Here is a 19,779-nt window from a genome sequence, read left to right as displayed (position 1 = left end):
GTCTTTGGTTGGTGTGTTATCCAACTCTTGGATTTGTAGGGTTTGAAAAGGAAAGGGGTAGGACAGAAATTTCATTTTGTCTTAGACACAGTTTTTGGTGCTAAGCAGTTTAATGGTCGCTGGAGCTCCAGAATTTCTGGAATAAATGCAATTTGAGAAGAAAAGATGCTTTCTTGTAGGATAGGGAACTGCCGGCAATCCTTAAGAGATTCGTTATTTTGGAGGTAAAGGTATATAGAAAGATGTAGGGAGAAGGTGGTGATTTTTGGAAAAAAAATAATCGCAGTAACGTGCTGCTCTGTTGTATCCGATTATCAATAAGTTCGGGGGCTGCTCCCCGTGGTTAGCACTTCTTTGCCTCCGCCATAATTAGTTGCTTATTTTAACCCTTTCTTAATCTGCTTAAACTTTCAACACAAGCCAAGCTGACGTTTTGTCATTTGGAGATTCCCTGCAGAAATCTTAATAAAGACGTGGTAGTGGCTGGTGTCTTCTCCTCTTAGACCCCCTAACACTCAAGCCCAGGGTTGCTCCCTGGGAGGTGCAGGAAGACTAAGGCTGTTTGTTGTCACGAGGATGCTGAGATGAACTGGAACCTCGGAGACATTTCGGGCTCGTAGAGCTACAGTTCAGAAATGATGCTGCTGTGATGGTGGTTTTGGGGAGTTCAAGGCAGCCAGAATAAATTCTGTTAGTCACAATTGATTCAGACCACTTATAGAGGAAGTGAAAGGATAGTTCCCAGCAAAGATAGATCTCAACCAATAGGTCCTTTCCTTAAGTATAGCTTGTTTATATGTGTGTTTATGGGGAAGAGACAGATTTGGTCGTCTGGGAAATGGTGTCGATATGTCAGTCCACGAACCTACAATGGATTTGGCATGCTGGGAAGGAAAAAGAGCCCCTAGCAACACATGTTTTAGATCACAGTAAACAGCGGAAGCATTTTGGGGGAGTAATTTAGTAAATATTAGAGGTTTTAAGTATATGGTGCTGTTCTGTTGATTATTGATAAAAGTAAATCCTGAGCAAGTAACTATCCTTAGCCTTCCCATCTGTAAAATGGGGACAGTGAGGCCTAATGCTGCAGTCATACCCATTATAATAAGCAAATTTACAGTGCCCTTCGTTTGCAAAAATACTTTGTCAGCAACCTTCAATACAAGAAAATTTCAACTGATCAAAGAAATTGGGCAGTCTTCTGCCATTCATTGTAACGAGATTTGATTTCTGGCGCTATCAACTAAGTTTGAGCTCATCTTTTTTCTGGAGGTTTAGTAGCATATACGTGAATATCATACCCATACTCCAGAAAGGGAAATTGAGGCACAGAGAAGGTAAGTTACTTACCTAAGAATGTCTGGTGAGCCAGCAGCTCAAGTAAAATGCATCTCGGTTTCTACCATCTCAGTGTACAGTTGCCTTGAGTAATACTGCAAGTTACCTCTGTAACGCTTAGCAGAGAAACTTCAGTTGAGACTTAAACTTGCAGGTGCAAGGATGCAGGAAGCGTTGGCCGGGGCTGCTTGCTTTTGTTGGTGGGAAAAGACACTGACTGGCAAAGCGAGGATTTGCTTTGCCCGTCAGACCATACAGGACATTTTTAAAGTTTAACTTCTTATAGCGTGGCTTTGTGTCTACAGCTGTGACAAGTATGTGTCAGAATGATTCTTTGGGTTGTTTAGTTTCTTACGTGTGGAGACAACTATTTTGGGAACTTACCTGGTTGAAATAATTAAACCAGGATTTCTGGTTTAATGTATGAGGGCTGGAGAGCGTCAAGAGGGAGGTGGGTGTCCCAGCAGGAGCCTGGGTCATTTGCCAGGCTCAGTGGCTAGGACCTTATCAAGAACCTTTATTCACTTTGATTCTGGATTGAGACCTCACAGGAGTTTTGACAGCTTTAACTGCCAAATTACCATATACTTGGAAATAACATTGGCATTGAATTTTCCTTGTAGGTGTAAACTTGGATATATCATTTTGATTGTAAATACATGATTGCCAGGTTCTCAGAGCTTCAACAGGTTAAAACAAGCAAAGCCTTAGAGTGTCCATGGAGTTCCCTCCTGGTGTGGAGTTTGCTGAGAAGGGGTGGAGGCTGGGTGCCAAAGCAAATACATTCCCCAGCCGCTTAATTTTTCCTCTCCTTTCCCACTCCTCTTTCTTGGTGAGGTGATCATAATGCCCAGGGAAGATCAGGAATTCTAATTCTGGTTGTTTGCGCTTTTACAAGAATGAAAAGGATCAGCCCCCCTCCTGCCCTAGGAAAAGATGTCCATCCCTCGGGGACCTGTACTGCCCTTAGGGATAGGAAGAAGCTCCGTCCCTCTCCCAGTGCCTTTGGTCAGCCTTTGTATCTTCATCTGTGCAGACAAGAAAGAGGGCAGAGCTGCCGGGCTCCTAGGATCGCCTGTTCACCGTGCTTCCAGACCCCCACGGACCACGCGCCATTAGTGACTGTGAGCCCAGCATTTCCGAGCAGGGACTCTAGCCAGCCTGTCTGGGTTTGAATCTCAGTTCTGCCACTTACTAGCTGTGTGACTTTGGATGAATTAATTACTTCATCTCTCTCTGTGCTCCAGCTCCTGCATCTGTAAAATGAGTGCGATAATCCTTCTACGTCATAGGGTTGATATGAGAATTAAATCTACTACCGTGTGCAAATCTTAAAACAGTGCCGATCCACAATAACAACACAAAATGACGACGGCTGTAGAATTTTTCGGGGCCCTTGAAGTGTTTTATAGGGGCTACAGCTGCCTATGAACCTCCCCTGATCGCTTATTTGAGAGGGAAAGAAGAGTAAAGTTTAAAGAGAACCTTCTCACCTGCCTCACTGAGATCTCACACTCCATTCGGTGCCCCAGCAGCAAACAGCGAGCCAGGTAACTCTCAGACTGTCAGGGCATCTCCGGCGCCCGGCTGCCAAGTTACAGGCTCAGGGATCAGTCAGTTACTGTGCGTGATGGACATTGTCAGTGCCGCCTCAGAGCCAGAAGGCCACCAAGACTAGGGGCCGGGGAACATTTTCAGGGTTGTTGGACATGTAGAGTTCCTCAGTTATGCAGGGTTGGGAAATGCATCATGTCCAGTTATTATAAAGTATCTCACATCTTATTTATTTATTTGTTTGGCAGAGCTTGCATTCCTGGCATTTTTGGTTGGTTTGTATTGCTGTTTTTTTTTTTTTTGGTCTGTGTAACTTTTTTTCTTTCTTAAAGAGACCAGACCACCCTGTAGGGGGATCACCTCCCCCTAGGAGACAAACCAGCCGGCGGTCAACCTCCCAGAGCCCAGCTTGCTCTGGGCTCCATCAAAATCTCTGCAAAACCGAGAGCTGCTTAGTGAAGGTCAGGCGTTTTTCAGGAAAGTGAGGCTCCCTATTGCAAAGAGCACAGATAAGTCTACAATGGCGACAGTGACAGTATAATTACAGGCGTCCCTGGTTTGCAGAATGAATCACCCATGACCGTGGTGGCATTCCCTGAGCTTGCAGTGAAGGTAGATTCCTGCCATCCCCAAGTTGTAGGGATAGTTCTGAAACATGTATTGAACCTGGATTGCGTGCCAGCTTCTTTCCCACTTCACACCACTAACTCTGGGGTACGGGCACATATTATTATATCCATTGTTGAGATGAGGAAGAGGATATTCTGAGAGATGCATATAATTTGCTCTAGGCCGCACTGATAGAAATGTATAAACTGATGAGCGTTGCGAGCATTTTATAAGACGGTAAAGCACCGCCTTATTCACAGAAACTCAGGGAGTTAAAAGAGGGGAAATGAGGAGGCACTGGTGGTCGGTGCTTTGGGGGTTGAGGGGTGCAGGGGACCCCTGCCGCCCTGCACGACTCCTCTGAGCTTGGGCTTAGGGCCTGTCTGTCCCGTGAGCTCCCTCCGGGGCTGGCAGACGAGGTGTGTTGCTTTAAGAAGATGCTGAGGGTTCCATCGACGCTTGCCTGAGATCACCAAGCAGAGAACCAGGCTTCTTTTGTTTTTCCAGTGTCTTCCAGATGTAGTTCGTTCTCTCACAGGTGAGGACGTGATTGTGTTCACTTCCAAGGTCACATCCTTCCCAGAGCCTCCCCATTCGGCCTGATTTACCTCTTTCGTCACGGACACAGCTCTGCATGTATCTCACTCACAATCTGGGCGACGAGAGACACAGATCAGCAGCAGTTTGTTTTCTTAGTACAGATGTAATTTAATTTTCCTTCCTGCAAGGAGGCCAGAGGTACCTGCCTTTATTGTCTGCACAGCAAATAAGTTTTATCTTTTCCCCTGCCTAAAATGTAGGGTTTTCAAGCCCATGTCATGGGTCAGGGCACACTGTGTGTAGCTGTTCTGGCACAAGGAGGGAAGTTGAGTCCCAGGGTGCTACCTGCAGACCTGCCCTTGCCAACGCAGCCCCCACCCCCACCCCGCTGGCCCACAGCTCAGAGGGAAGCCAACAGACTCCCTGGCGACTTGTCCATGGGTGAGGTCTTGGTTCCTCTATCACTGCCTTATGGGGAGCATTTTTTCCAAACAGTTAATACCCTTGGGTCCCATGGTCGTCACAGAGAGGAATTTGTATATTCACAACACAGCCCTCATGTTTTTATCTGGCTACTCCCGAATGAAGCGTGGGCCCCATCCCCTGCTCAGACAGTCTCAGATGGGATTTGCCTCCCTGTTCACAGTATTCTAGGTCCACCCTTTGCTTACAGCTGTTAAGCTCTTCTTAACTCTGAGTTAGGAATGTGAAGACAGTCCCCCAATCTATCATTTTTCCTTGTCGTGTATCTACAGCTCCATTTTGCTTTTTTTCCCAGTTGGGTTGAAGAGCTCTTTCTCCAGAACTTCAGTCGATGTTTTTCACATTTTGCAGAAACAGGCTATTTGGCTACTTTTCTTGAAGCTCTGTGCCTATCTGTGTTACCTTTTTCTTTCACTTGGGTAGTTTATAGTCTCTATGCAGATCCAGAAGAAAATTGGTCTGTAGTGTAGGTTACAGCAGATCCAATATCACTGGCGGGGAGCCATGCTTACAGAAACACTCAAAATATTGCTGTTTGAGCCATAAATATTTATTGATTATTTGGCCAACTTCTTCATATTTCTCAGGTGCTTTCCAGTTTCTGCTGCTTGGGGGCAGGCCTGTCACTGGGCGCTGGAAAGGTGGCTTCTTACTGCCCCATCACCTTTTCCCCATTATCCTTTTGCTGTAGCATTTCGTTCGGTCTCAGAATTGTAAGATATTGACCCAGATGGTGCTTTAAGACCCAATGTAGTATTGGAAACTTTTAGGATATTGGATTTCAGATCTTGATGGTGTGTGCCTGTAGTTTACCATCCGAACTGGGACACTTTTGAGAGTGTAATGGGTGCTGTTAATAGTTAAACCACAATGAGAGATAGACTAGGACTCTCCCTGGAAATGGGGTGCACACTACTTAGACGCTGATTTTGGACAATAATATTCTTTATGGTATCTACTTAGGCCATGCAGAGTAAGCTAAAAGGACCAATTGAAGAGTTTGAAGAAATTCAAGTTCAGTGTGGTTTCCCCCAAGCATGAGTTATATTTGTAAATGTGTTTTTTGACACATAATAGAATATTTCTCAGCACCTGGGAAACAACTAAAAGTCAACCTCAAACGAGTTCACTTTAAGCATTTAAAACCTCTTGGTAGCTTTGAGGAGCTATGCTAAACTGTCGAGTTTTGCTTTGCAGAGTTCTGCGGAAGAACTGTAAACTCTCTGCGTGTAGGGTGTGTGTGTGTGAAAATGAACTTTTGAGTAGGGGGAAATGCCATCGTTACACACGTGAAGACAATGACATTTTTCCTTTGTTTTGTTTTAATGTTTATCCAAGATGAGAAGTTTTACGTTGGGATCAAAAGGGGCAAAAAAAACTTATTTTTTTTGTCACCGTTACAATGGGTAAAAACAAAAAGAAAAGTAAAACAGCAAGCCCTCAATTTTTTGGGACGGGAGGAAGGGAATGGAATGGTGGATTCAACTGCAACATCCCGTTTGGCTAACAAAGAAGAGAAAAAAAGAAGAGAGGTGACAGGAGGAGAGTTAGAAAGTATGAAAGGACTAATGAAAGAATGAAAGGAGATAGTGAAAAAAACGATCAAATAATTTAAGTGATATTTCATAGACTTTTGGGAAAAGCCCCATATGGACCAGACATTGCACTTGGGTAAGAATTCTAGTCCAAGTGGCCAGGTGGGTAATCTGTTTCCACTCTTTGTCTCTGTAATCACTTCTGAATACTTTACACCCTGATCCTGCACGGCTGTATGGCAGGTTAGGGCAACCCAGAAGGAATCATCCTCGTGCCCCAGCTAGGTGCTTTCATGGGTAAAAGTGCAGGAGAAGGCATCATTTGAACTTGTGGAAGTACATGGGGATCAAGGATTCTATTTTCTGTGTCTGTTGGGCACTTTCTTCCAGCAGTTCTAGGTTAGAGTAATTTCCTGGGTCAACTTCAGGGAGGCCATGGGTATTTCAGAAAAATTTGGAAGATGCGGTTAAAAACAGGGAGAGGAATATTTTAGATAGAACAGCATGGGGAGAATGCTGAAAGTTTGGAGTGAAAGAAAGGCTTACATAAATATGAAGACAAACACCTTGATTGTAGAGAGGGAAGAGAGTTGGAAGTGTGAGAACGGGACCTATGTGAGAGCGTTTTGCATCTCAGGATGAATTTTGCCTTTGAAAGTAGGGAGATTTTAAGGACAGAGCAGTGTTATTGAAAAGGCTTATGAGAGAGGTGATTTTTTTTTTTTTTCTTTTGGTAGCGTTACTTTACCTCCCAGTCATACTGTTCGTCGTTAAAACCTCTATATCAGTTTATCAGAATAAGCGTTAAACCTCAGAGAAGATGACAAAATCAATCAGGTACATATTTTCAAAGTACAAATGGAAAATAAGAATCTAGGTTAGGCCAGGGGGTTCCTAATCTGGTGTTTGTAGATACATGGTTTTTTTTTTTTTTTTTTTGCGGTACGCGGGCCTCTCACTGTTGTGGCCTCTCCCGTTGCGGAGCACAGGCTCTGGGCGCGCAGGCCCAGCGGCCATGGCTCACGGGCCCAGCCGCTCCGCGGCACGTGGGATCCTCCCGGACCGGGGCACGAACCCACGTCCCCTGCATCGGCAGGCGGATTCTCAACCACTGCACCACCAGGGAAGCCCGATACATGGTTTTTTGAAGTATGTATTTAGAAACCCCTACTATGTGCCGGGTACTATACCTAACTCTCAATTAATGATATTTTTATGCAATTAGAGTTTTGTGCTGGGATAATGGGATAATCACTATCATTACTTAACATTCATGAGAGTGTGTGGTTGAGTCTGATTTTCAAATACCCTTCAGAAAATCCACTACAGGGCATTTTCAGTGGAAGAGTTTCCATGTGTTGACTTCTATACTTCTAGTATTTATTTTTCTTTTTCCTATCTATTTGAGATTCCCTGCCTAGGTTTTTTTTAAAAATTGTATACATTATGCATTGGTTATCTTACATCATTGAAATACTAATTAAATGCGTGGGATGCAGTGAGGATTCAGGACTAATAAGGGGAGATCTATCAGCCTAGTAGGAATACATTTTGTGTATAAGCTAAGCTGAGTATCCACTCTGGGGGAACCCATCCTTGCCTGGAGACCCAGGAGGTCTGGATTCTAGCCATGGCTTTGCAACGCTTTGTCTGTGTGACCTTGGGCAAGTCATTTCTTTTTTTCCTGAACCTCCAGCTCTTCATCGTTAAATAAACTCACTGGAGAAGATGACCTGTAAGGTTTCTCTTAACGCTGATAGTGTGTGAATCTAGATAGCTTTTAAAATAATTAAGGCTTAGAGAGAGCATGGAATGTCATTCAAGAGGTAGGCAAAATGGGGATATTTTTCTCCTGGTCCCATCCTCTGTTCACAATCACAGTTCCATCATTGGGAGGATTTTGAATACATTTGTGAAGATTATCTCTCATGGGGAGAGGCGTTAGGAATTGCCGACGTTTGGAGAAACACATTGTCCCTGGGGTGACGCTGGACCAGGCGTCATACCTTCCTCTTGGTCCCTCTCCATGAAAACAGCTTCCTTTTTCCATCAGCCTTTGCTACGGTTGCAGCGGAAAGCAGCTCCAGTGCGGGGGGTCTGCTCTGGAGGAAGGAGGTGTAGGCTGGGGGTCCGGTAGGTGAAGCAGCCGGCAGCCCCAGCTGCATCCTCGGCGCCGAGCGTGTGGTCTGAGCCAGAGCTGTTCCATCTGGGCTGCTCTGTCAGGGCGCTGCTCTGGGCAGAAAAGTCCCCTCCTGCAGCAGGAACGCATTCTGCTCAAAGCCACCCTGGGGAGGCCCGGGCCCCTGGCTGCTGGGGAACGGGGTCTGGCCCTCCCGGAGGTGCTGGCCGCCAGGAGATCCCACCTGCTCGGGTTTCTCCAGGTCCAGGAAGCAGCGAGTGTGTGCTGGGGTGTGGTGAGCACAGGCTGCCGGCCTTTCAAAGGCTGCATTTACAGCGGTGGAGGCACGGCGCCTGCGTACAGTCGTTATCTGAAAACCAGGGTCTTGACGTTATTGCTACGTTTTGAGAAAGGTCTGACACAGCTGCCCTTTTCTTTCAGGAGCAGGGACCTAAGATCAGCGTGCCAATTGGGGGGAAAGAACAAGAAAAACTGCCACTGATAAGAGGGCAGAGTTGATCTATCCGTAATTGTGTAGGCATCTCTCATCTCGTTTTTACCTTTTTCTTTTGTGTGTTTTTTTCTTTTCTCTTCGTTATCGGATGCCAGCTTATTAACGTGCCCAGAACCTCATTCTTTTACCCCATCCCTAATAGCTAAGGATGATTCTCATCTCTCAGACGAGAAACCATGAGGTTCCACAACGTGCCCAAGGCCGCGCAGCGGGTGGGCGGAGTTTAGATTCAAGCCCAGCTGTAGGTCACTCCAGAGCTCACGAGTTCCTCAGAAATATTTGGATATTTGTTGACTTTGGGGAAATAACTAAGGTCTGTCTGTGCCTGTTGTTTACCACTTCACTTATTATCTGGTTGTGATCTGGTAGCATTTCGCAGTTTGACATGTGACTGACTCCCCCTTTTGGCTTCACAGTCCCTTGAGTTACAAATATGTTACAGGTAGGGAAACTGATGCCCATTTGTGATGCCAAGTTCCTTTCCCAAGGTAACTTAGAAAGTAAGTGGCAGAGTTAGAACAGGAAGCTGCAATTCTCCAAACCCCTTGACATTTCCCTTCGGCCACACGCATTTTAAATATTTCCTTGATTGGATGAATACATAGTGCCTTCACATTACTACTATGGCTACTAAACATCAGCTTGAGGTAGAAGTGTTAACAAGGCATCCTCTGCTCTTTTGCTAGAGATTGAGCTCCCTGCATATTTTCTGTGTATAGTTAGTCGGTCCCCTGTAGACAGTTGGCTAATTATTGAGCTTCGAGTGGGTTGCACAAATCGCTATCATATGGGATCTGGAAAATTTGCTCAGCTTTCCATGATGCCAAACCAGTGGCCAAACTTTAAGTAGGATGGTAGGTTAGTTCTTTCTCAAGGAGTAGAAAAAGGTGAGTTACCCCACAGGCTTCTAGACGAAGATGCAGTTTTCCTCTGGGGTAGACTGACTTTGGACTTTGAGAAATGCAATTTTTTTTTTTTTTTTAAGCTAAAGAGTTTTGAAAAGAATTCCTGTCCAACCCCCGTTTCCTTATATTGAAATATATGCTCATTGCTTTGGTCTTCTCAGCCTCAGTTTACCCTTTTTAGCGAACAAGGTCCACGTTAATGACGAGCAGGAACTTCAGGTAGGCAGAGGAGCACTTCAGGATAAAAAGTAAAACAAAAACCAATAAACTTTGCATCTCATACTGCATGCTATGGGAAAGAATTGTGCCAGAGAGGTGTACAAAAATTACATTTTCGGTGAGTGATTTTTTTCCCCTGTTAGTTTCCATCTGGGGCAGGGGCATTTGCTATATGGCACCAGGTGTATACACTTGGAGTGCAGCGAAGTTATGTTAGGTTATGCCCCTAATTCAATGGGTTGTTCCTTAGCAATAAAAATAAGGCTGCTTCCCCCTGTTTTGGTCATTCCGGAAGCAAGAGCGTTCCAAAGCCAAGTGACAGGTTGTTACACGGAGAAGTGGCCCCTTGGCATGTGGCTGTTTCCTTGGGAGTGAGTTTAATTCTAAGTGGCCAGCAATGCCCTCGGGGGCTTCTGGATTATTGGGGAGGAGGAATTGGGGATGGGTGTAGAGCTTGGTACACCTGATTGCAGCCAGAAGGGAGAATAGGTTTAAGTTTGGCATTTTTGAACGCGGACGCTAACTTCAGTCTTGTCAGGAACGTTTAGTCTTGTAAAGCGAACCTTAGTGTGGCTGCCAAGTGTCACCTCTTCAACGTGGGGTTCAAGCCTCCACGTCTGAGTCGTTGTGGTCAGGCCTGCAGTGTCCTTGGTCTTCCCTCTTCCTGGTTTGAGCATCTTCTGTGTTGGTAGCCAGACAGGTGCTCTTTCTTTACCTTTTGCTGCCTGGCATGAGAATCAGGATACATGATTCACTTTGAGCTGCCAGATTCTGGCTACATCTCTTGCGTCACCTGTCACCTCCGTCAGCTTCATATTCTTCTGGAAGAAGGGCGTTCCTGGTGAGTGAGCTGCCATTGCTTGGAGAGAGTGGGGACGTTAATGAGCTCACATTCACAGAATACTCTGGAGGCATCCGTGATATAAGGAGTGTTATTAAATTACTGGGAGATATGATACAGAGTGGCGATGCTGAATACCTAGGAATTCTAAGGGTGAATCGTGTGTGTGTACAGGAAATGCATCCTTGACTTCACATCAGATCAAGAGTTCAATCTGACACCTTCCTTACCTCCTAATGGAAATCAGACATTCTCCAGAACTGCTAGGTGCTTGAGTTTGGTCTCTGTACCTATCTGTGCTTCAGTTTGGAGGCGTGAGAGAAGTGAAACTAATAGTTCTAGAGTACCTACTGTGTGCCAGGCACACTGCAAAGTGCTTCACACAAATAATCACATTCTTTAAACAACCCTATGAATTTGGTGTTTTATTTTTTTTCAATGTTTTAAAATTTTTATTTAAAAAATTGTTTTTATTGAAGTATAGGTGAGGTACAATATGGTATAAGTTATAGGTGTGCAACATCGAGATTCACAATTTTTCAAGGTCATAGGCCATTTATAGTTATTATAAAATATTGGCTCTATGCCCTGTGTTGTATTATATCTCCTTGTAGCTTTTTTCGTACATGAGAGTTTGTACCAAGGTTGGTGTCTTAACCCCCATTATGAAGATAAGAAATTCAGTCTCAGAGAGGCTCCAGTAATTTTCCCAAACCTACAGAACTCTCAAGTCACAAATTTAAACTTAGATCCTTCTAATTACAAAGTCCTACCAACTTAGAATCTGTTTGGAGAGAAAATTTGCTAACATTTTCATCAGAGGCCTTGATTCTTGGTGCATCCTTCTACACAGTTTGCTCTTTTGGGCTCCTCGTTATTCTCAGGCTAAGAAAGAAAAACATCCAGTATATCTATAAATATATACCACTGGGATGTGTAATAGAGCGGAAGCCAAAAACATAGTTCCCATCATTTCCATGTACATTTTCAAATTCAAAGTGGACAAATGAAACGTAGGTACCTAAAGTTACTAATGCATAGAGAGAGTTGGTGCTTTTGGCTCCATTTTCCAGATTGGGAAATCGAGGAATGAAGTCAGGGCTCCACCCATTCTTGAGAATCCTCCAGGGAGTGGGTATTCAGAGGCACACGTCTAGGCTTTGAGGCCACTTGATGCAACAGGAATGTTTGTAGAAAAATAAACACACACATGGAATGAATCAATGTCTGCATGATGGATCTGGAGTTAGCCTCTGATTCAGTTGGAGATTAAAAAAACAAAACAAAACAAAGCTCTTTATTTCTGGATTTCTGAAGGCCTCTCTTAGGGGAGCCTTGTAGCTTTTCTATGCCCTCACCTGTGATGGATGGCCTGATGGGAGAAATTTGAAAGCCCAGGCTGGCTGCAGTGTCTCCAAAGGGTTTTGGGTGCTGGATGAGCAAAACAGCAACTTCGTGTTTTAGATGAGTTCGGGCCCCGGCGACTTGCTGCTATATTCACAGGGTCGGGTTAGCGTGAGCTACTCACAGAGGCATCGGCTACAGACAACGGGCGGTGACCGAGGATGAGTCCAGCCTCCAGGGGCCCCAACTGCCTTGCTTTGTAAGAAAACACTCGCAGTGTTTTTATGGGCAAACCAGTTCCAAGGAATTAGTATTTGAATTTCTAAAAGCTGCTGCAAGATACGCAGGAGGCTCCTCCCACACAAACTAGCCAGGAATCTGAGAATCTTCTTCAAATTCCTGTTCTAATGGAGCCTAAATGTGGTCCACGTTTTTAGTCACTGGAATTTGGTTCTTATATTCATCAGATGGTCTGTTTATGCCAAAGGTTTCTTAGCATCATCTTAAGATACGGATGCATTCTCTTCCCATTCGGTAGATGAGACCTCAGAGTCACGGGGGAGGGATCCATTTTTGGGTGGCTTCATAGAAAGTCCTCTTTGTCTGGGAACCCCACAGCCTCTCATTCATGACATTGGTTGTGATGATGTCTCTCCCTGCAGCCCTGTCCTGGAAAGAGCAGGGTTTGGAGGTGAGACAGCCCTGCGTTTGAATTTTCTGCTGGCTCATTTGCCCTGTGCCAACGTATTTGACTTCCCCAAGCCTTCCTTGTAGAATCCTTACAATGGAGGTAATCAGAAGAGCTTTCAGGGCTCTTGCAAGGATCTGAGATAACTCCTGTAAGATACTTTTCCACTGACACAGGGTCTCGTAAATGGTGTGTTATCCTTCTGTCTCCTAGGGCGCCATTTCTGTGCAGATGCTCTTTGCTGACAGCGCTGTTGCTACTTCAGTGGTTGTTAGGACTGTGGTTACTGTGAACCTGGTTACAGAAAATTTTCCACTCGACACCCCTCTAACCAAGTGGGGGCCAGAGCGGTCCCTGTGGCCAATGACAGTGTTTTCTTCCTCTCACGCACACTTAACCAAACTTGAGCTTGGCCTCAGGTCACGGGTCCGACTTTAAAAGCATCATGTTCAGGCCCTGGCCACGTCAACAGGGCCGGTTCTTGGAATTGTCGTTATCAGGATACAGAATTATTTTAATTGTCCTCTTTGTCTCTTCTGGGAGTGACCGACCTGTCACTGCAGCTGGCCTGGAGTAGAGCTGCCTCCTTCAGGCTGCCCTCCACGTTAGCTTGCTGCTGGGAAGGGCCAGGTCCGTGAGTCCACTCGGCGCCCTCCTAAAGATAGTGAGCCTCGGGTCGGAAGAAGCCCACTAGCCTTGCTTCCTTCTCCACACCCTGTGTCCCTTCTGTCCCCCAGCAAATGCCCAGTGGACCCTCGCAGTACTAGCAGACTTCCGCTAAAGCGCTTTGCAACTGAAGATGCCTTCTCTGGAATCTGCCTGTGGCCAATTGCAGTGGTTGATTTACAGCCAGAATCTGGCACCTGGAAAAGGGGACCCTGTGTCTTTAAACAGCTGTGCTCCAGTGTGTGTAAATGTGCTTGCTAATCCAGTGACTAATTCAGTATATTATAAAGCAGCAATGAGCAGGCTGCCAGGGCAGGGCTGGATCCCAACTGGAGTGGTGTGTTAAGGCTCAGGGAATTATTTCTTGAATTCTGCCACACCACCCGTCTCTGGAACGCACTGGACATCTCATCTGTCTGTTCCCTGCAGCAGAATCAGCACCCGCGTTCTCCGGATTCCCATCCTGCTTCCACCTGCTCCCTCCCTCCAGACCTTGGGTCAGTTTATTATTACTCATCCGAGGGGTGAGGGGTGAGCCAGTGCTCGCATCTGAGTCAGGGCTGGGGAATCAATCAGAACTGCTCTGGGGCATTCCAGGGGCCCAAACTCATGATCTCTCTTGGAAGACAATTTTCCAAAAGGTCCCATTTGGTCCCAGTGTTGTGACTGCACCTTTTCTCCGTTCATGACCAGAGAGCCTGGTCCCGTGTCTGTATGCCTGAAGCCCGAAATGCTAATGTCACTCTGCGTGGACCCTGGAGCAGCCTCTTCTGGGGACAGCTTGGGGTGAGGCGAACTTGATGCTCTCTGCCTGCCTGTCTCTTGGAGTCTGTGGCCTCCCTCTCAATCCTCCTGTAAGTGGTCCCAGAAGTTGTAGACTCCAGGCATCTGCCTCTGGAAATGACCTCTCCCAGCGTTTCCGTGGCCTCCCGTTGAGTGGGCCTGTCTGCATCTCTTGAGGCTTCCCTGTGGCCGAGGTCACAACGATGTCTCTTCCCTCTCGCTAATGCCACCCACCTGCCACTGGGGTTGTCCTTGACACCTTGGCCCCTCCTCTTCCTCACCCCCTACACTCCAGACGCCAGCACCCTTGCGCCAGTGCTTCTGGAAGCCAGCCCATCACTCAGTCTCAGTCCTCATCAGGAGTTGTGAGTGTGGAGCAGTTGTCTGTGTGCTTCTCTGAAGGGTCCGTGTCTCCCAGTCACCGAGAGGTGTTCCCATTGCTTGGCTCATAGCAGCTGGCTCATTAGCTCTTTTTAAATAAAGTACTGCTTTTTTAACTGAGATATAATTCACATAATATAGAATTCACCATGTTAAAGAGTACAATTCAGTGGGTTTTCGTACATTCAGAGTTGTGCACCCATCTCCAATAACTGACTTGGGTACATTTCCATCAGCCCTGAAAGAAGCCCCCCGCCCATGGCGGTCAGTAGCTCTTTTTGCATGAAGGCGTGCTGGTCAGGCTGTCCAGCAAGGTACAGGAGGGCGTGGAGCCCTGTCCCCTGAGGAGAGTCCCCACCTCTCTCCCCTGATGCTCCAAGCACGGACCCCCAGACCCGGGAAGCCGGGGGCTCGCTTGTTCTGGCTCTGCTGTGTAGGAAGCTAGTGTCCGTCTGGGCATAGATAATGAGCCCTTTCACTAGCTGCAGGGCTGTCCGGTCCCGGCGCTTGGGGCTGTGGTGGCTACAGTTTCCTAATGGCTTCCCGATGAGGCAGAGCCACTTAGCAGCAGCGGGTGAGGGCTGCGTATCCGCACCGCACCGGCTCTTTCCCTTTCCCACCGGAGGCTGCGGATGGAGAGTGGCTTCTGCCCCCTCCCCTTTTGCGTTGAGCACCCCTTCTCTGCCCTCCACCCATGGGCCTAACAGGCCCGTTGATCTGGAGATGGGGGTCTGCCTGGTGACTTCTCAGCCTCTTGGGTTTGCCCCTGGGAGAGGCCTCCGATGCTGTCTGCTCTGGGCCAGCGTGGGCGAGACTCCGGGGTCGCCTTAGGGCTGCCAGGACGCCCCGGGCTGGGTGTTTGGGGCCCCATTCTGAAAGGAGAGAGAGAGAGAAAAAAAAAAAAAACAACCTGTGGAGGCTACCAGAGACCACAGCACAACCCTCAGCTGTCTGCACTCTGAATGCATTTGCAGTTAGAACAGGGGCTGCTTGTATTGCCGCAGGACCTGGCCTTTCTGAGTTGGACTTACAGCCTTGTTAATTAGATGCATTAGGTTCAACTTACAGGCCAGGGTCCCTGATTTTATGTTCTGCCTTTGTCAGTGGGGTTGGTTGTATCCCCTCATTGCTGTCACCGTGTCTTCTTCACCCTTCCAGCAGGACTGGAATGGTTGCGTCATAGACCTTGTGGATGACACGATGGTGCTCTCCTCTCCTTTCAGTGCTTTTCAGATGAAGCTCACTAGATCACTGGAATTAACTGCCGCCTTCACTCTTCCTGGATCGATGGGACTAGCACCCTCCAATTTTAGACCTGTTACGCAGAGTGGTTTCGTGCAATTGCAGTTGGGTGTTGGAGGTTCTTGCTTTATGACCCCTGGCATTCACCTGCGATCCCTGCTGGAAGGAAGCTCTTCTACCGTAGAGCCTGGCCATCGTGATTATAACCTGGAGCAGGAGGAGATCCCATCACGGGCCTGTTATATCCCATGCTTATTAGATCTTTGGGTGGCTTGTTCCTCTGTTGTTCTTACGAACTTGGGGAGCGGTAGAGTTTGTCCCGAATGATGACCAGGGCTTGATAGCGGCAAAGACAGGAGGGAGATATCTCCCTCCCAGTCCACCACGATAAGGAAACAGCAGTGGTGCAGAGGACAGAAAATACTGGCATGGAGCCATGAGGTCTTGAATTAGTAACCATGTGATGTCACTTCCCTGAGTTTCGTTTTCCCCCTCAGTAAGAGGAAGGGGTTGAACTAGGTGATGTCTCAAGTCCCTTCTAATCCTTCGTGTTCCGGGATCGGGAGTCCTGTGGGCCACCTGACCAGGGCGGGCGCTCACCCACCTTCATCTCTATGGCAGCTTCCTCTCATTCATCTTGTAATTACTTCGAGTTGCCAGGAAGGGGAACATCCCTCCAACACTTGTTAAAGCTTTATAGCAAATTCTGTGAATTCCTCTCTTCCCTTTTTGGCCGTGGATAAGCTGTGTGCATCAGGTAACCACGGTGAGGGCCACACAGCGGAGCAGAGGCAGGGGAAAGGGTGAACACGCAAGTAGGGTGCGCGTGGGGTGCTAGCCCCTACCCAAGGCCATGGAGAAGGCCAAAGCTGAAGAGATATAGGGGCCAACATTCTAGATCAGGAATACCTGGAAGCAGCCTCAGATGCTAGGTTTAGCAGGGAACCTAATGGTTTAGGGAGAGGACCCATAATCCCTTGAAGCTGTCTCTCAGGGTCCTAAGTACCTCCCTAGCAGCTCAGGAAACTTGAGCTGGGACTCAGATTATTCCCTAAAACCCTTAAAGCAAAAGGATTTCTGACTCCTCGTTAGGGATGTACATTTGGATTTACTGAGCTGAGTGGGGCCTTTATTTCACGAGTTGTTGAACATGTAAAGCCTGATGCTGTGAATTCCAGATGCTGCATGTTAGGGCACTGGCATCGGTTTTCGGTGCATGTAGCTGGTGTGCATTTTGGTGCACCGAGCAGGCGTCTCTGAAGACCGTGAAAGGTCCAGAGAAGCGCTGTCTCATGCGCTTGCCAAATATACTATGGGTGGGAAGTTTTGCATCTTCTCTGATGTCAGCCTCTTCGGGGCGGGAACGTGTGTTCCTCTGCCTTCTCCCCATTCCTGCCATGTGGCTCCCACGTGGTTCTCTTAAATGACACTGGGATGAGTCAGCAGGGCCCTTGGAGAAGAAGGGGATGCTCACTTCGCCTGTTGGGAGCAGGGGGTGGGGGAGAAGTCAAGGAAGCAGTGTTTGAAGGAGGTCCTGGACCAGGTTGGATGGCCCAAGTACCCACTCAGATCTCCTCAGTTTGGTGCCTTTTAGGTGGTCGTATGTTTCACCTGGGTTCCGGTCTCCACCATCTGCTCGGGACGGCAGTGTGTAGGGGTGTTTGCTTGTCACGGCCCTGTAGGTGGTATCTCAGATATCCTCGTATTTCAGGTTCACCAGGCCACTCTGCAGATGGTCTGACCCCTGAACATCTGGATCCCTGCACTTCTGAAGTCAGGGGAAGAGAGTGTGGGGACGGGGAAGGAACACAGGGCGTCACTTTTAATCACTCGTTGGCTACATTGGTCCCAGCTGTGTGCAGCACTTGCCTGCTCTGTGCTTCAGCTTTTCAAGTATATGACATTTAAGTGCTTGTCTCCAGCTCCCTCCCGCTGTGGTGACATCACCTGGGATGTTCTCAGTGAAACACCGGAAGCTATTTCAATGGAAAGGGACGAAAACAATCTTTTTCAGGTTCCTTTCTACCTACTTAGTGTTGGTTTTCCAGGAGCAAGGAGGTGGGTGGCAGGAACTCGTAAGCATGAGTGGGGGAGCTTAAGGTTTTTCCTTAGTGGGGCCGTCTGTATGAATCTCTGGATGTCTTGCCTTTGGGAGATTCCAGCTTTGCAGTTAGGATTCTGAAGCTTGGACCGCATCCAGGGGGTGCAGTAAGGTCCGTGCCCGGCTGTCGGTGGAAACTCACAGTGAAACCCTGCGGCAGGAGGGCTGCTTTCAGGGCCTGCGCCCGGGTCCCTGTGCTCCCTCCTTCCCCAGCCCAGGCCCAGGCTCTGCTCATTTTCGGTTTGGTGTCTATCACAGGCTTATGCAACCATTGCTGGCCCTTGTTAGTAAGCCTCTAGGAGGATTAAGACTGTAAGTAACGCAGCTGGGAAGGATTAAAGTTGTCACTCCAAAGTTATGTCAGAGCAAAAGATGGCATTTCCAGAAAATAGAGAAACTGTCCAAAGAGGGATGAACTAAAGGGGAGTCAGAGGCCTTTATTGAGACGTGAGGCACACATGCATGTGAAGATAAGCCCTCAGCCTCTTGATGCGCCAAAGAGATGAGGAGGGAACGTTCCCATGAAGAAACACTGAGAGGGACTCCAACCATGTGTCATTAACAGACCCGACGGGACTGTTGTCTCGGGAACTATAGAGTTGACCTCCGTCTAGTGGGCAGGCTTTCCGTGCACCCCTGACTTCATTGCTCTGGGCTGGGCTGAGCAGCAGTTGCCGTCTGGACCTACCCCTTCTCCACGGTGGCCGCATTTTAGCAGTAGGCACGCACACTTCTTCACTTGGCTAAAGAGATCCTTTAGGCTAAGAAGAAACTACTCCGTGAGTGAAAAAGGAGCCTATTTCTAAGCAGGCAGTGTTCTGGGTGACCTCATCTTCCTCCCAGCCCAGATCCAGTTGGAGCTGTGTGTACAGGGCAGAAATCCAGTTCCTCCTGTCTGGGACTCACAGTGGCAGATAAAAATAGACCAAGACTTTGTCTGCAGCCATTGTTCTCTAAGTGCCCATTGTTTCTGGAAGCAAAGTGGCTGTGGCTCTAGAGCTTTAAGCTCTGTGCTCTCTCTCTCTCCCTCTCCCTCCCCCCCCTCCCTCTTTCCGTCTTTCATTGTGCAGGGATCTGAGTCCCGGCCCCCCATTTCCCTCAGCCGCCTTTGCACTTGTCTGGAGCTCCCCAACGGGTAGATCAACAGACTCCACTGAAGATTTTGTCCAAGTCTTTGCATGATTTGTGGCCAAGATGTGGACCTGTGGATCCAATGACAGTAAAGGCAAGAGCATTTGTAACTGGTTGAGCAACTGAACCCAAAGGGCCTTGATTCATGCGTCACTGTCGGAATGATGCCTGTCTCTGGAGTTACGTTATGGGTCACGGTACTTGGCCGTTGACGTTTCAACGTTTTTATCAGGGGCTCAGGTCAGAGAAGGATGCAGAAAGTATACGTAGTAAATTTCAACCGGTGCAAAGCTAACAGGGTGAGGACAGATGCATGATACAAAAAAGATCTCTACGCATGGAAACATGGATCCAAACAAAGTGAAGTTTAGTATGGATAGAGGCAGCCTCTGCATGAGGTTAATAAGACTCAGTCAATAAGTGCCAAACTGGCTCAATTGCAGAGCGGCTGTGGAGAAGGTCTGGCAGAGCACTTTGTGTGAGTGGCTTTTGCAGCATGGCTGTTAGAAAGATCGGGGTTGGTCTGCACCAGTAGAAATGCGGGAGTAGGCTGGTCATCTCCGTGTTCTCATTTGTCTCCTGAGAAGTCTGGTTCACCTGCGAACGTTCATGATGCTCTTTAGGGACACGGACGTACAGAGATGACCCTGGGTGGAGGCGTAGCCAAACCAGGCCATTGTGAACGGTTGCAGGAACCAAGGGATTTTAATACCCGGACGGAAGTGATGATAAAGGGATGAGTAAAAATATTGAAAAGCTGATAGATGACGAAAGAGTAAAATTGTA

The 19,779-nt window shown here is 47.5% G+C and overlaps 1 protein-coding gene across 5 annotated transcripts in view; it reads left to right on the top strand.

Moving 5' to 3' along the window:
* The window catches only part of ETS1 (ETS proto-oncogene 1, transcription factor), a 129,279-nt gene that overhangs the window by 65,575 nt on the left and 43,925 nt on the right, over positions 1-19,779 (top strand). The window lies entirely within an intron of this gene.

The sequence above is a fragment of the Kogia breviceps genome, chromosome 7, assembly GCF_026419965.1.
Source record: "Kogia breviceps isolate mKogBre1 chromosome 7, mKogBre1 haplotype 1, whole genome shotgun sequence".
Classification (NCBI taxonomy): domain Eukaryota; kingdom Metazoa; phylum Chordata; class Mammalia; order Artiodactyla; family Physeteridae; genus Kogia; species Kogia breviceps.
Note: the sequence above shows the minus strand (reverse complement) of the source record. Positions and strands in the feature narration are given on the sequence as shown.